This window comes from Heterodontus francisci, chromosome 13 (genome assembly GCF_036365525.1).
Source record: "Heterodontus francisci isolate sHetFra1 chromosome 13, sHetFra1.hap1, whole genome shotgun sequence".
Lineage (NCBI taxonomy): Eukaryota > Metazoa > Chordata > Chondrichthyes > Heterodontiformes > Heterodontidae > Heterodontus > Heterodontus francisci.
The window spans coordinates 89,877,645-89,893,482 of record NC_090383.1 but is presented as its reverse complement, the minus strand read 5'-3'; the positions used below and the strand labels follow the sequence as shown (position 1 = coordinate 89,893,482).

At 42.4% G+C, this 15,838-nt stretch overlaps 1 long non-coding RNA gene across 1 annotated transcript in view; it reads left to right on the top strand.

Moving 5' to 3' along the window:
- The window catches only part of LOC137376493 (uncharacterized), a 69,754-nt gene that overhangs the window by 40,476 nt on the left and 13,440 nt on the right, over positions 1-15,838 (top strand). The window contains exon 3 of the long non-coding RNA XR_010976255.1: positions 13,031-13,120. This is a non-coding gene — a long non-coding RNA (uncharacterized lncRNA). The remainder of the gene's footprint in view (positions 1-13,030; positions 13,121-15,838) is intronic.

The following is a 15,838-nucleotide window of genomic DNA, read 5'->3' as shown; positions in this document are numbered from 1 at the left end:
TTCTGAAGGTGCTGGCTCGGAGGGTAAAGTTCCACTGTTCCGGCAGCTCTTCAGTCGCTCAGCGAAATGGTCCTTCTTCATGTGTGAATGTGGAAGGTATGACAGCTGAGCCCAGTCTCGTGCTCACTTGTTAGCTACAAATGTGCACTTTCCATCAACTCCCTGGATAGTATTTCTGGCTTGCTTTTAACCTTGCAACCCCTGGAATGCTGAGACCAATTGTAGATGTTCTGACAGATCACTGAATTCAGTACAATGATAAAACCTGATCGGTATATGCCTTACTATTACATCACATGATGCACTTATCAATGATGTCATTGGACAGCTGGACAGAAGCGAGGCCCACTTTGCTTTCTTAACACTGTCATTTGCAATGAGGAAGAACTGACTGCCACAACCGAGCAACATGCTTTCTATGATACCTGCCTACCACTTGTCTGAAATCGTCTGACTCTTGGCTGTGCTATAATCAAAATGTTTTTGGAATATGTAGTATAAGGACCTGAAAGGGTTAATGTTGGAGACAGTGAGAGCAACCCCTCTGGGAAGAGCAAAATGTAACAAGCGAGCCCAGAAGATAAGCGAATCTGTAGATTCTTTTAGAAATGATCTGTACAGATTGGCTGAGGGATGTGACTGGAGAATTAAAGGCAGAACTGATAAGGGACCGAATAGCTGTTGGAATAGCTGATGACTCTTTATCAGATCTCTTACAGTCGAAAGATGACCTTACACTTAAGAAGGCAATCCAGATCGTACGACAGGCAGAAGTCCAACGACAAAACAGAGCCCATCTGTGGGCTGAAGAGAAGCCTTGGATTAAAAGAAATCCAATGACTGGACAGTTCTTGAAGTCAAAGATGGAGAGAAGATCTCTGGTGCAGAAGTTATCCCAAACGGTAGCTGATTAAAGCAAAACTTTCCGAATGGTGTTATAAATGTGTTTAGTAATCTCGAAGACTCATCTAAGGGAACCTGTCAAAACCCACTATTGGCATCAAGTTTGGTAAAGATGATGCTCTGAGACAATTTTGTGAAGCTGTCATCCACTGTGAACATTGAATGAATTTCCCGTGCTACTGCTTTGTTAAGCTGCGTTAAATCCACACAGATAAGAATATTACCATTTTGTTTTGGAACTGGAACCATAGCCGAACATCACTCCGTTGGTTTCGTAACAGGAGAAATGACTCCCATCTATACAGAAGAAGACACACACAGGTGAGAAGGTACATGGCACTGGGAAAACATGCCAGCGCTGTGGAGCCAGGAAGACCCACAGACAGGAGCAGTGTCCTGCTAGTAAAGCAGAATGTTTCAATTGTAAAAAGATAGCCTATGATGGAAAGATCTCTTCATGCAAAATCACAAAGCAAAGGACCTTCACACGAAGAATTAAGTGCATTAACTTCCATCAAAAAAGGTACCAGGAGATTTCCCAGGAGAAATTAATGACCTAAATCAAGGATTTTAGTTGGTGAACATTTATGTAAATGGACAGCTAATGATTTTCAAATTGGACACAGGTGCTAGTGCCACAGTTCAGTCAGACAAAAAGCCTTGTTTTATCAGACACTGCCTACAACCGGCAGACACACAGTTGCATGGTCTGGGTGGGACCCACTGAATGTGAAGGGTACGCTTCACGCAACTTTCCAATATAGAGGGAGACAAATTATGGAAACCATATACGTCTTGCAAAACCAAGAATTTTCCCTCTTCAGCAGGAAAGTGTGATTAGACCTGCACCTGATCAAGAAGATTGATGAAGTCAAACAGCCACAGGTAAACAGTCGCTTTCAAGTAGACTATCCAAAACTTTTCTCAGGTCTCAGAAGACTCAAGACAGAGGATAGAATCACACCTCAAGATGCCAGATCATATGTATCTTTGCACCCAGAAAGATACCTCATCTGTTGATGGACCAAGTCCAAGACCAGCTGGAAGAGCTGACCAGTTGGGCAGCACAGTGGCGCAGTGGTTAACACAGCAGCCTCACAGCTCCAGCGACCCAGGTTCAGTTCTGGGTACTGCCTGTGCGAAGTTTGCAAGTTCTTCCTGTGACCGCGTGGGTTTCAGCCAGGTGCTCTGGTTTCCTCCCACAGCCAAAGACTTGCAGGTTGATAGGTAAATTGGCCATTGTAAATTGCCCCTAGTGGTGGTAGGTGAATGGTGGGGATGTGGTAGGGAATATGGGATTAATGTAGGATTAGTATAAATGGGTGGTTGTTGGTCAGCACAGACTTGGTGGGTCAAAGGGCCTGTTTCAGTGCTGTATATCTCTATGACTCTAGGATGAGAGCCATTTCTCCTGTTACGACACTGACAGAGTGATGTTCGGCTATGGTTCCAGTCACAAAATGAAATGGTGTTCTTTGTATCTGTGTGGATTTAATTCAGCCTAACAAAGCAGTGGTGTAGGAAATTCATTCAATGTCCACAGTGAATGACAGCTTGGCAAAATCATCTCAGAGTGTAATGTTTACCAAACTCAATGCCGATCGGGGTTTTGGCCGGTTCCTTTAGATGAGACCTCAAGATTACTAACGACATTCATACCACCATTCAGAAGGTTTTGTTTCAATCTGCTACCTTTTTGGATAACATCCGCACCAGGGATCTTCAAAAGATCTATGTCTAGCATCTTAGATGGGCTCATTTCTCACATTAATGACATCCTGATACATGGGCGGTCAGTAGAGGAACATGAACAAAGTATTCGAGCAGTTTTAAAAAGGCTCCAAGAAGCAGGGCTAACACTGAATGAGAAGTATGAATTCTCCAAGACATCAATCCATTTCTTGGGACACCGTGTAAGCAGTCAATGTATAATGGCAGACCACAGATAACTTTCTTTGCATGCAATTGTTTGTTTCTCGTGGCTTGTTTTCAGAAGATCACCAGATAATTAAAGATGAGGAAAGCTAGTCAGTTTGTAATTTATCCACCGAAAATGACACTACTATATCTTTCCCCACCTTCTGTTAACTATTAAATGGTTCTAAGGTATTTGCTGCATCAACCCATGAAGAGTTTTTTTTTTTACTATTGTTCTATAATTACATTTTGTTAATGTGGACCATGTCCATTTGTTTTACTCTTGTAATTTAAAGTAAGAATTCCCTATTCCTACTTCTGTTCAACTGCTCCAAAGATTCCTTGGAATGGTGAATCAGTAAACCAAATTTCTATCTCATTTAACGCAGGTATCAGAGCTGCTAAGACAACTTCTCAAAAATGATCAAGTGGGGTGTTGGAGTTCACATCAAGAACAAGCATTCCAGAAGATTAAATAGATGCTCATATTGACGGACATCTTAGCACACTATAACCCTACACTACCAACAACGATAGCTGCAGACACCTCCTCCACAGGGTTAAGGGCTGTTCTTTTCCAGGAGCAACCTGATGGTTTTCGCAGACCAATATACTATGCATTTCGAGCTTTGTCTGGGACAGAGACAAGGTATACAGTAATTTCACATGCCCATGAAATGGGCATGTGAAAGGTTTTCTGATTACATTGTTAGATTGAGAGTCACCATCAAGCCAGACCATAAACCTTTGGTATCTTTGTTAGATGAGAAGGAGATTGCAAAATGCCTCCAAAAATCCAAAGATTTTGTTTAAGATTGATGAGATATAAGTACGAGGCCATATATTTCCGGGAAAGATGCAAACGTCCGTTGATACGCTATCAAAAGTGACTGTAGACCTTTCTGACACAGCATGATGTGAATTTTGAGGACAAGATCGAGTTATCTTCGCAATATACTGCACAACAATGGCTGGCAAGCATACAAAAACTGCAAGAAATTTGTCACACCCAAAAAAGGAATGAAGAATGTACTTAGGTAAGGCAGTATTGCACACAAGGGTGGCCATAAGAACGTCCTATTGGGAAGACATTGAAAACTTTCTACGAAGATAGAAAATACTTCACAATCATTGATGATTTGTTTTTTTTAATATTCTTTTATGGGATGTGGGTGTCGCTGGCAAGGCACCAACATCCCTAATTGCCCTTGACAACTGAGTGGGTTGCTTGGCCATTTCAGAGGGCAGTTGAGAGCCAAGCACATTGCTGTGGGTCTGGAGTCACATGTAGGCCAGACCAGGTAAGGACAACAGATTTCCTTCCCTAAGGGCATTAGTGAAACAGATGGGTTTTATATGATAATCGACTAGCTTTTAATTCTAGATTTATTAATTGAATTCACATTTCACCATCTGCCATGGTGGGATTCGCATCCATATCCCCAGAGCATTAGCCTAGGTCTTTGGATTACTAGTCCAGTGACATTACCAATACGCCACCGCCGAATGACAAACGCAAGAAGTGTCAGAAATAAGGGTGATGAACTTAGAGCATGGATCAGTACTTGGAGCTACAATGTTGTGGCCATTACGGAGACGTGGATATCACAGGGGCAGGAATGGATGTTGGATGTTCCGGGGTTTCGATGTTTCAAAAGGAATAGGGAGGGAGGTAAAAGAGGTGGGGGAGTGGCATTGCTAATCAGGGATAGTATCACAGCTGCAGAAAGGGAGGTCGTCGAGGAGGGTTTGTCTACTGAGTCATTATGGGTGGAAGTCAGAAACAGGAAAGGAGCAGTCACTTTGTTGGGAGTTTTCTATAGACCCCCCAACAGCAACAGAGACACGGAGGAACAGATTGGGAGGCAGATTTTGGAAAGGTGCAGAAGTAACAGGGTTGTTGTCATGGGTGGCTTCAACTTCCCTAATATTGATTGGAACCTCCTTAGTGCAAATAGTTTGGATGGAGCAGTTTTTGTCAGGTGTGTCCAGGAAGGTTTCCTGACTCAATATGTAGATAGGCCGACTAGAGGGGAGACTATGTTGGACTTGGTGCTTGGCAACGAACCAGGCCAGGTGGCAGATCTCTCGGTGGGAGAGCATTTCGGTGATAGTGATCACAACTCCCTGACCTTTACTATAGTCATGGAGAGGGACAGGAGCAGATGGGATGGGAAAATATTTAATTGGGGGAGGGGGAATTACAATGCTATTAGGCAGGAACTGGGAAGCATAAATTGGGAACAGATGTTCTCAGGGAAATGCACGACGGAAATGTGGAGGTTGTTTAGGGAGCACTTGCTGCGACTGCTGGATAGGTTTGTCCCGATAAGGCAAGGAAGGGATGGTAGGGTGAAGGAACCTTGGATGACGAGATGTGGAACAGCTAGTCAAGAGGAAGAAGGAAGCTTACTTAAGGTTGAGGAAGCAAGGATCAGACAGGGCTCTAGAGGGTTACAAGGTAGCCAGGAAGGAACTGAAGAATGGACTTAGGAGAGCTAGAAGGGGACATGAAAAAGTCTTGGCAGGTAGGATTAAGGAAAATCTCAAGGCATTCTACACATATGTGAGGAACAAGAGGATGGCCAGAGTGAGGGTAGGGCCGATCAGGGATAGTGGAGGGAACTTGTGCCTGGAGTTGGAGGAGGTAGGGGAGGTCCTAAATGAATACTTTACTTCAGTATTCACTAGTGAGAAGGACCTGGTCGTTTGTGAGGACGGCATGGAACAGGCTGATATGCTCGAACAGGTTGAGGTTAAGAGGGAGGATGTGCTGGAAATTTTGAATAATATGAGGACAGATAAGTCCCCGGGGCCAGACGGGATATACCCAAGGATATTACGGGAAGTGAGGGAAGAGATTGCTGCGCCTTTGGCGATGATCTTTGTGTCCTCACTGTCCACTGGAGTAGTACCGGATGATTGGAGGGTGGCAAATGTTGTTTCCTTGTTCAAGAAAGGGAATAGGGATAACCCTGGGAATTATAGACCAGTCAGTCTTACGTCGGTAGTGGGCAAATTATTGTAGAGGATTCTGAGAGACAGGATTTATGATTATTTGGAAAAGCTTGGTTTGATAAGAGACAGTCAGCATGGCTTTGTGAGGGGCAGGTCATGCCTCACAAGCCTTATTGAATTCTTTGAAGATGTGACAAAACACATTGATGAAGGAAGAGCAGTGGATGTGGTGTATATGGATTTTAGCAAGGCGTTTGATAAGGTTCCCCATGGTAGGCTCATTCAGAAAGTAAGGAGGCATGGGATACAGGGGAAATTGGTTGTCTGAATACAAAATTGGCTAGCCCAAAGAAGACAGAGGGTGGTAGTAGATGGAAAGTATTCAGCATGGAGCTCGGTGACCGGTGGTGTTCCGCAGGGATCTGTCTGGGACCTCTGCTCTTTGTAATTTTTATAAATGACTTGGATGAGGAAGTGGAAGGCTGGGTTAGCAAGTTTGCCGATGACATGAAGGTTGCTGGAGTTGTGGATAGTGTGGAAGGCTGTTGTAGGTTGCAACGGGACATTGACAGGATGCAGAGCTGGGCTGAGAAGTGGCAGATGGAGTTCAACCTGGAAAAGTGTGAAGTGATTCATTTTGGAAGGTCGAATTTGAATGCAGAATACAGGCTTAAAGTCAGGATTCTTGGTAGTGTGGAGGAACAGAGGGATCTTGGGGTCCATGTCCATAGATCGCTCAAAGTTGCCACCCAAGTTGATAGGGTTGTTAACAAGGCGTATGGTGTGTTGGATTTCATTAACAGGGGGATTGAGTTTAAGAGACGCGAGGTTATGCTGCAGCTCTATAAGGCCCTGGTTCGACCACACTTGGAATATTGTGTTCAGTTCTGGTCGCCTCATTATAGGAAGGATGTGGAAGCTTTAGAGAGGGTGCAGAGGAGATTTACCAGGATGCTGCCTGGACTGGAGGGCATGTCTTATGAAGAAAGATTGAGGGAGCTAGGGCTTTTCTCATTGGAGCGAAGAAGGATGAGAGGTGACTTGATAGAGGGGTACAAGATAATGAGAGGCATAGATAGAGTGGATAGCCAGAGACTTTTTCCCAGGGTGGAAAGGGCTATCACCAGGTGGCATAATTTTAAGGTGATTGGAGGAAGGTTTCGGGGAGATGTCAGAGGTAGGTTCTTTACACAGAGAGTGGTGGGTGCGTGGAATGCGCTGCCAGCGGTGGTAGTAGAAGCAGATACATTAGGGACATTTAAGCGACTCTTGGATAGGTACATGGATGATAGTAGAATGAAGGGTAGGTAGTTAGTTTGATCTTAGAGTAGGTTAAAGGTTCGGCACAACATCGTGGGCCGAAGGGCCTGTACTGTGCTGTACTGTTCTATGTTCTATGTTCAATGTTCTAGTCATTCCCTCACTTAGATCAGATATCAAGGCCACATGGAAATAACAGAGGGAAGAGCAAGGGTACAATCATCAGTGCGGTGGCCAGGAATATCCAAAGACATAGAAAATGTGATTCAGATCTGTGCAATACAAAGACCAGAACAGCTTAGACCTCTGATGCCGACTCAATTTCTGACCAGATCATGGGAACGTCTGGGTATGGATTTATTCATGTTCAATGGAAAGTCTGACATACTTATCAATGATTACTTCTCAAGGTGGATAGAAGCAAGAAGGTTGGATTCAACAACAGAAGCAGTTATAAGAATTCTACAAGACATCTTTGCGACACATGGTATCCCTGACAGAGTGCTGTCAGACAACGGACCACAGTTTGCAAATAAATATTTCACACAGTTTGAGACAAGAATGGGATTTCAACATGTCACAAGTTCACTACATTATCCACAGTTGAATAATGAAGCAGGAAGTGATGTAAGAACCACAAAGTCCTTATTGAAGAAGAATTAAGACCTTCCAACCTCACTTCTAATTTATCAATCTACACCATTGATGTGTGGACTATCACCTGAGAAAGATAAGAACGCAACTTCCTATGTTGCCTAAAAAATTGCTTCCAGGATTGGATGTTCAGGACTATGAAAGAGTAAGAGACCGGGAAAACGCTTTTAGAAGGCAACAAACTCAAAATTACAAGAAAAGATTTTGTGCCAGAGATTTACTGAAACTAAATGAAGGCCAAAGAGTATGGATACAAGACCTAGAAAGGGAAGGTACTGTAATTCACAGATATGAAAGCTTTCAGAGATTGTATGTGGTACACACAACAGAAGGGAATATATGCAAAAATAGGAGAAACACCATCCCTATTCCCCAGAAGCAACAGGCAATCAGTTATTTGGAAGAACCAGATGATGAAGAAGGAACCGAGAGTAAACAATCCTTCGTAAAAATCAACCAAGTTAGCAATCAAGACTTGCAAGGAAGACTATTGATCATTCCACTCAAACTAGAACAAGATCAGTAAGAGTTGTGAAACCTCCTAACAGACTAAATCTGTGAGGTCAGGGACTTGGAGAAAGGGTAGTAGGTAAAGTCAAGAATCTATATATGTTAAAGAAAACAAAGTGATTATTGACAACGCAGCACATGCGCAGATTGGCTCCTACTCTCTGCACATGCGCTGCATTCCGCATTGCCAGGACTGGTTGGCACATGTGCAGATTACGTCATCGAGTAACGCGTGCAGAGAGCGGGGGTGGGGGAAGCGGAGAGAGCACAGCCAAAGACCTTGGTGGTGGCGGGTGCGCTCTCCTCCTCCCCCAGCCCCGGCCCGCCCGCTCGCTCTCTCCCCCCGGCCGTCCTGCTCGCTCGTTCGCTCGCTCGCTCTCTCCCTCCTGTCATTGTGTGCTGCCATGTGTTTAGGTAGCCTTCGCGTGATTATTTGAGCAGCGCCATCTTTAGTCCTGGCAGCTGCTGACATCGCAGACTGTGACGTTTTAGTGGCACAGGCTGCATTTGCGCATGTGCCACTGCAGCACCACCTTGTGGTAGTGTTGTCAGCAAATGCAGCCTAAAGAAAATGTATGGATAAAAACTTGGGGGAGATGTAGTATAAGGACCTGAAAGAGTTAATGTTCAAGACAGTGAGAACAACCCCTCCCACTGTAGTGATGATGATGTAACAGTCACATGGTAATGGGCTTTGGAGGAAGAGAGTAGCAGCACGAAGGATGCTAGCTCGAGAGGCTTGTGGAGAGTGTAAATAGAGATGTGTAAATAATAAAAGAGTTATTAGTTGGCCTTATCCAGACTCTGAGACTTTATCAATAATGCCCTAGCTAAGCTACAACAGAATATCTGTTTGTAATCTGAACCCACTAAATCTGAATTACTAAAATATAACCATATAGCAAATGCGAGCATATATGTGTATAGGGAGCAGGAAAGTATGTGCTAATACATTATTGCTTCATAATGCATGCAATGTGCTTGTGCATTTCTAAATCTTCTACAAATTAACACAGAGAGCAGAAAGGCTGAGTCAGGTGGAATGCAGGCAGGCTTGTATTTTTTCCTTGTTTTCATTGGAAACAAGTTCAAGAAGCAAGGCCCGAAGTGTAGGAAACACTGAGGTAAAAAAGAGTGAAAGAAAAAACATGGTAAATTGAGAAATAATGCATGTGCTAAGATTGAGTTCTTCATAGGAGCAAAGAAAGAAATTAAAAGGGTGCTAAATAGTTCCATGATAATGATGCTTCTGCACTCTTTAACTACAAATTATAAAATATTCTATTCCCTGCTGAAATCGTGTAATTTATGCTGGGCAGTGCAAGTTATAACAGTGATGCGGTTAAAGGCACATGATAATGGCTTTTAACTCCGGGTCAGTTTTCAGCAGGTGAGTTAACAACTTAACTTTGTGGGCCTCTTCTGGCCTTGATCCTCTTTGATGCTGGATATCCTGACAGCTCAATGCTGCTTCACTATCAGGTTTTGGGTGGGTGTCCTTGCTGCTTCAGTTGAGCAGCAGAAAAATCACAGGACATCAGCTCCCAGTCTTTCCAGGATAAATAAGTGATCTGAATGAATTTAATTGCCCATCTGCCTAGTTTCTGCCAGCTGGTATGGCTAAAAACACTATCATAAATTCAATGGATCCAAAAGAGTAGAAATCAAAACCAAACTACCACAGCTGTTGGAAATCTGAAATAAAAACAGAAAATGCTGGAAATACTCAGCAGGTCAGGGAGCTTCTGTGGAGAGAGAAACAATGTTAATGTTTTTGGTCAACGATCTTTTGTCAATCAACTGACAGTTATTTCGCTCAAATGCGTCTTTTAAAATGTTTCCAAACATAATATTATGTAAGCATTGCTCAGAAGTGGTGAGGGGCTAGCAATGCTAACTTTTTTTTTGCATGGTTCTGGTATCTGATTGGTTCTTGCCAGGCATGTGACATATAATATCACATGAATAATACGGACAAGTCAGAAAGCCAGGAGAAACTACTTACACATGTTCATTCATACAGATAGAATTTCTTGTAATAAGTAGCATTGAGGCAATGGTCAGAAATGTTGAATACGCTTGGTTTGGCACAGTTGGTTTGTATCTCACAAAATATCCCTGCAACCCAACTGTAGATCCATGTAAAATTGAGTCTCTGATTCTGCCACTGAGATAAAGAAGCCAGATTTTGTAATGTAAATACCAGGAGCTAACTAACAGATGTCAGTCTCCTGAATCTGACAAAAACATGTCTCAGTATAAAAGCAGCTTAACAGTGTTAAGCATTTGATTTCTAACTAATTAAGCGGTATTTCCAGAACCGATGCCACATTCCTCGCCCTCCATTTGATAGGAATTTATTCCATTTCCACAATATCCTCTTCATCAAACACCTTCTCCTGACAGACTGAACAAGTTGGGCGATTTGTTTTTAGGCCTCTACCAAGTTTTCAGTCAAAAGTTGCCTGCTACAATTTGTTCCTGCCAGCTTTAGGAACATAGGAACATAGGAACAGGAGTAGGCCATTCAGCCCCTCGAGCCTGTCCCACCATTCAATAAGATCATGGCTGATCCACGGCCTAACTCCATATATCTGCCTTTGGCCCATATCCCTTAATATCTTTGCTTAACAAAAATCTATCTATCTCAGATTTAAAATTAACAACTGTTCTAGCTTCAACTGCTGTTTGTGGGAGAGAGTTCCAAACCTCTACCACCCTTTGCGTGAAGAAGTGCTTCCTAACATCTCTCCTGAACGGTCTGGTCCTAATTTTTAGACTATGCCCCCTAGTTTTAGAATCTCCAACCAGTGGAAATAGTTTATCTTTATCTAGCCTGTCTTTTCCTGTTAATATCTTGAAGACTTCAATCAGATCACTCTTTAACCTTATAAATTCTAGTGAAAACAGGCCTAATTTGTGTAATCTCTCCTTGTAACTTAACCCCTGTAGTCCAGGTATCATTCTTGTAAACCTACGTTGCACTCTCTCCAAGCCCAATATATCTTTCCTAAGGTGTGGTGCCCAGAACTGCTCACAGTACTCCAAGTGGGGTCTAACCAGGGTTTTGTACAGCTGCAGCATAACCTCTGTGTCTTTATACTCCAATCCTCTAGATATAAAGGCTAGCATTCCATTATCCTTTTTGATTATTTTCTGCAGTTGCTCGTGGCGTTTTAAAGATCTATGCACCTGAACCCCCAAGTCTCTTTGGACATCCACTGTACTTAACCTCTTCCCATTTAGAAAGTACCCTGCTCTATCCTTTTTTGGTCCAAAATGGATAATCTCACACCTGCCCACATTGAAATCCATCTGCCACAGTTTAGCCCACTCACCTAGTCTGTCAATATCTCTTTGCAATTTTATGCTATCATCTAGACTGTCTACAATGCCGCCTAACTTTGTATCATCAGCAAATTTGGAAATATGACTTACTATGCCATCATCCAAGTTGTTAATGAATAATGTGAATAATTGAGGCCACAACACAGATCCCTGTGGGACACCACTAGTTACATCCTGCCAATCGGAGTACTTACCCATTATCCCCACTCTCTGTCGCCTACCACTCAACCAACTTCCTAACCATGTCAATAATTTGCCCTCAACTCCATAGGCTTCTACCTTAGTTAACAGTCTCTTATGTGGGACTTTATCAAATGCCTTCTGGAAATCCATATAAATAAATAACGTCCATAGACATTCCCCTGACCACTACCTTAGCCACCTCTTCAAAAAATTCAATGAGACTTGTCAGGCATGACCTTCCCGTCATGAATCCATGCTGGCTGTCCCTGATTAACTGAAATTTTTCTAGGTGTTCAGTCACCCTATCCTTGATTATAGACTCCAGCAACTTGCCCACCACAGATGTCAGCTATAGGAGCTTTAGTCAGGGCTCACATAAATTGTTGGATGGAACTCTGAGGAAATAAGATATTCTGAGAGAGAAAACAAAATAGATGTCATTTACCTGATTGACTCAGATTAAGCCAACTGTGCAACAAGTTTGGTAGAGGGACCATAGAAAGGTCCACAGCCCAAAGGACCCGGTGGAGATGGAGAGAAATACAATTGTACATTGCAGTTACAGAAGTTGGTATACAGTGTATCCTTAAAATTGAGTCAGACTGGGAGAGCATAAAAAGCCAGGTGAATAAATATGAGCAATAAAAACAGAAAATGCCCATCGACATTTGTGAAGAGAAAAGATTGCTTTTGTGTGTGGACTGTTTGTCTGACCTGGAAACTAGAAGATAAGCATGTTACTGTATGGCTTCCAAACTCTTCGCAATCAAGCATAGAAATTATCCAGAAGCATTTTATTGTAAAACATTCTGTCCCCAAATTGAAATGCCCATCTTTGAGACTCTTAAACATGGCTGTTGTTTGTGTGCAAGAATTTCTGTTTAAACATTTGAAATAAAAGAAAGGGAGACTCATCATTAAACTGGACTTGACAGCACTTGGAGTGCAAATGCGTGCAACCACTACCAAATTAACATTTATCTTGAATGTAGTATTAATGCAAAAAGGTGCAAATTCTAGGGGTTTTAATTGAACTTCCCCTCATTGAGATAAGTGTTACCGAAAGGAGAGAAAATGTAGGGATTTTTGTTTGTTGCCCGACAACAGAATTGTTGCATCAAAGGTGCAAACTATGATCATCAACAAAATATTGCAGATGCTGGAAATTTGAAATAAAAACAGAAAATGCTGGAAATAGCAGATCTGGTCGCATCTGTGGCGAGAGGAAAACAGAAAAACCTTTTGTCTGAACTTAAAGTTCATCACCTGAAACCTAACTCTGTTCCTCTCTCCACAGGTGCTGCCAGATCTGCTGAGTGTTTGCTGTTTTTACTGCAGCCTATGATGGTGCTGTAACAAATAGCTGAATGAGCTGGTTGAAGGAAATGTGAGTAATATTTTTCTGTGGCTAAAAGTGCAACTGAGGCTCATCGCATGTGATGCAAGCAATTATTTCAATGTGAGAATTTGGCAGCTGTAAAGTTCTGCTCGTGCTACCTACAGACTCGATTCTAGTAATGTAGAGCATTGTTGGTGGCCGAGGTTGCTGCAAAAGAACAAAATCTCATTTTATCACCACAGTTTTTGTTTCAGGTTCAGGGTTTTTCACCCATGTGAACATAGTACATATCAGTTAAAGGGCACGGCCATGGAAAACCTGTCATTGTTTGTAGATGGGGAAAGCATTTACTGTGTCGTAGTATGATAGGACACACTTAAGAAAGTAATTTGTTTATCATAAATGTTTCCTTTTTAATATTGATAAGGGCAATATATTAATTTTAAACAGTCATAGTTTAGAACAAAATGAAGCTTCCTCTAAATTACAACACATCAAATGAAATGATCACTACTGAGCGGTGTGACATTTCCAACACCAATCACTCATTGTCAGGCAAACCCCCCACCTGCCAAGACTGAGGCACAAATTATTATGCCACATGAGCATTAAAACTTAAAATTACAAACCTCTGACTGGAAAGACATTTGCATAGTAACAGACAGTGTTGGAACAAGGGGCAAAAGACCCTGCTCTGACCCATTCAACCAACAATGGACTTTTGATTACCAGACATTGAAGGTGGGGGGAGCTAGCATTCCAGGTTGACTGCTAAAATAGCAGAATTCACAAACACAAAAGAAGTGGTCAGACTAGTTTTAGACTAGCTGGCCATTGGAATTTGAACTTCCAACAAGGATTTGAATGCAGAAAGCTGTGTGCTCCTGGGACTGAAGCAGAATGTCTCCAGTCCTGCCCAACTCCATCTCTTTCCCACAGAACTGAATCTTGTGAAAGCACGTGAACCTCAAAGAGAGAAAAGTCTCCTACGTGAACAAGGTTTGAGAAGAACACTGGGCCCTGACGAACAGCAAGACTACTTGCAATCAAGTGAGCTCGAAGCACAGGAAACAAGAAACTCTTCTGATATTGCCTCAAACTCCTCTCTACTATAATTTCCTCTTCTCTTTTCTGTCCCTATCTGCATGTGTATATTATGTGTGCTTGCTAGCGTGGGTGCATCATATATCCGTAGGTGTGAACTGTATTAGAGTTTAAGTTTAAGTTTTAATAAACTTCACTTTTCTCCTTTAAACCCGAGAAAACCTTGTATGTTGGTTTCTTTGCCTTATAATTGGAAAGCTGTGAACAAGGATTCACAAAAAGGGGGGAGCTCAAAACACAGTGTGTTTAAAAATAAAACCCTGTTACAATAAGACCAGGTAAAGACAGCAAAAGACCCCTAGACACATTTCTCACCTGGTCATAACACTCATGCAGCCCACGATGGTGCTTTTACATTGAGCGTTTACATTGTGCCAACAGCAGAAGGCTGAGTGCTGCCCAGATCAATGGCATTTCCTACTTCCTTTATTTTGCAGGTTATTTTTCCAGTTTCCACATCAAACACCATTTCCTGATCACCAAAGCAGGCAGATGACTTGTTCTTCAACCGCTGCCAATGGAATCCCTTGCCGATGCATATATTGTTGCTAATGGAAGCCCCCTTCCCCTGCACCACTTTGCTGGCTGTAATTTAAATAAAGCAGGAAAGTAGCTCAAGACATGGTTTTCTTATCTAAGCAGTTGGTTCAATTTAACCAGGGTGATGAGGGGGCAAAAGCAAAATACTGCAGATACTGGAAATCTGAAGCAAAAACAGAAAATGCTGGAAATACTCAGCAGGTCAGGCAGCATCTGTGGAGAGAGAAACAGCGTTAATGTTTCAGTTGGATGACGTTTCAGTTCTGATGAAAGGTCACAGACCTGAAACATTGACTTTGTTTTTCTGTCTCTGCAGATGCTGCCTGACCTGCTGAGTATTTCCAGCATTTTCTGATAATAGGGGCACTCCAATTTGTTTCAGACTCTCTGAATCAAAGAGTGGAAAAAAATCATGACTTCCACTCCCAGTGGCTAGGATCAGTGTTGATTCTGCTGTCTCTTGCAGTCATATAGCCTGCCAGCACTCACTGTCAAGACACACATGTAAAAAACCACTTGGCTGAAGTACTAGAGATAACCAACACCGGTGGAACTGTACATAGAAAGGAATTGACAGAGAACTGGTGAAAAGATATATGATAATGATATATCTGGAAATTTCTGTTACCATCGGGAGCAAATATCAACGCTTTTTGTTTTCTGTGGCATTCCCCAACTCATTAGCAAAAGTCGGAGGCACTGGTCTAGATTCAAGACTTTCAAACTATTGCAGATGTACAATTGTTGGTCTGTTGCTGCCAGTCTAATGTAATTTTTTTCCCAAAAATATACTTTATTCATAAAATTTGTAAAAAAAAATGTACATTACAAAACAATTCAAAGTGGACATTTCAGAAAGTGCAAAGAAGATCAGTTTCTTTCGATATAGAACATGAGCTGCCTCACTGCTCTTGCCATTTCATTTTATATGCAATGTACATTTGCATTACATACCAAAAACATTCTCTGGTGCATACAGCCTAAGGGGTTTTACTTGGTTTCAGGCCCTCGGTTCACTATGGTGGGAGGACCTTACACAGTCACCTTTCCCCATTCAGCCTTTGTGGCGGCTGCCCCAAGCTTTAGTGCGTCTCTCAGCACGTAGTCCTGGACCTTGGAATG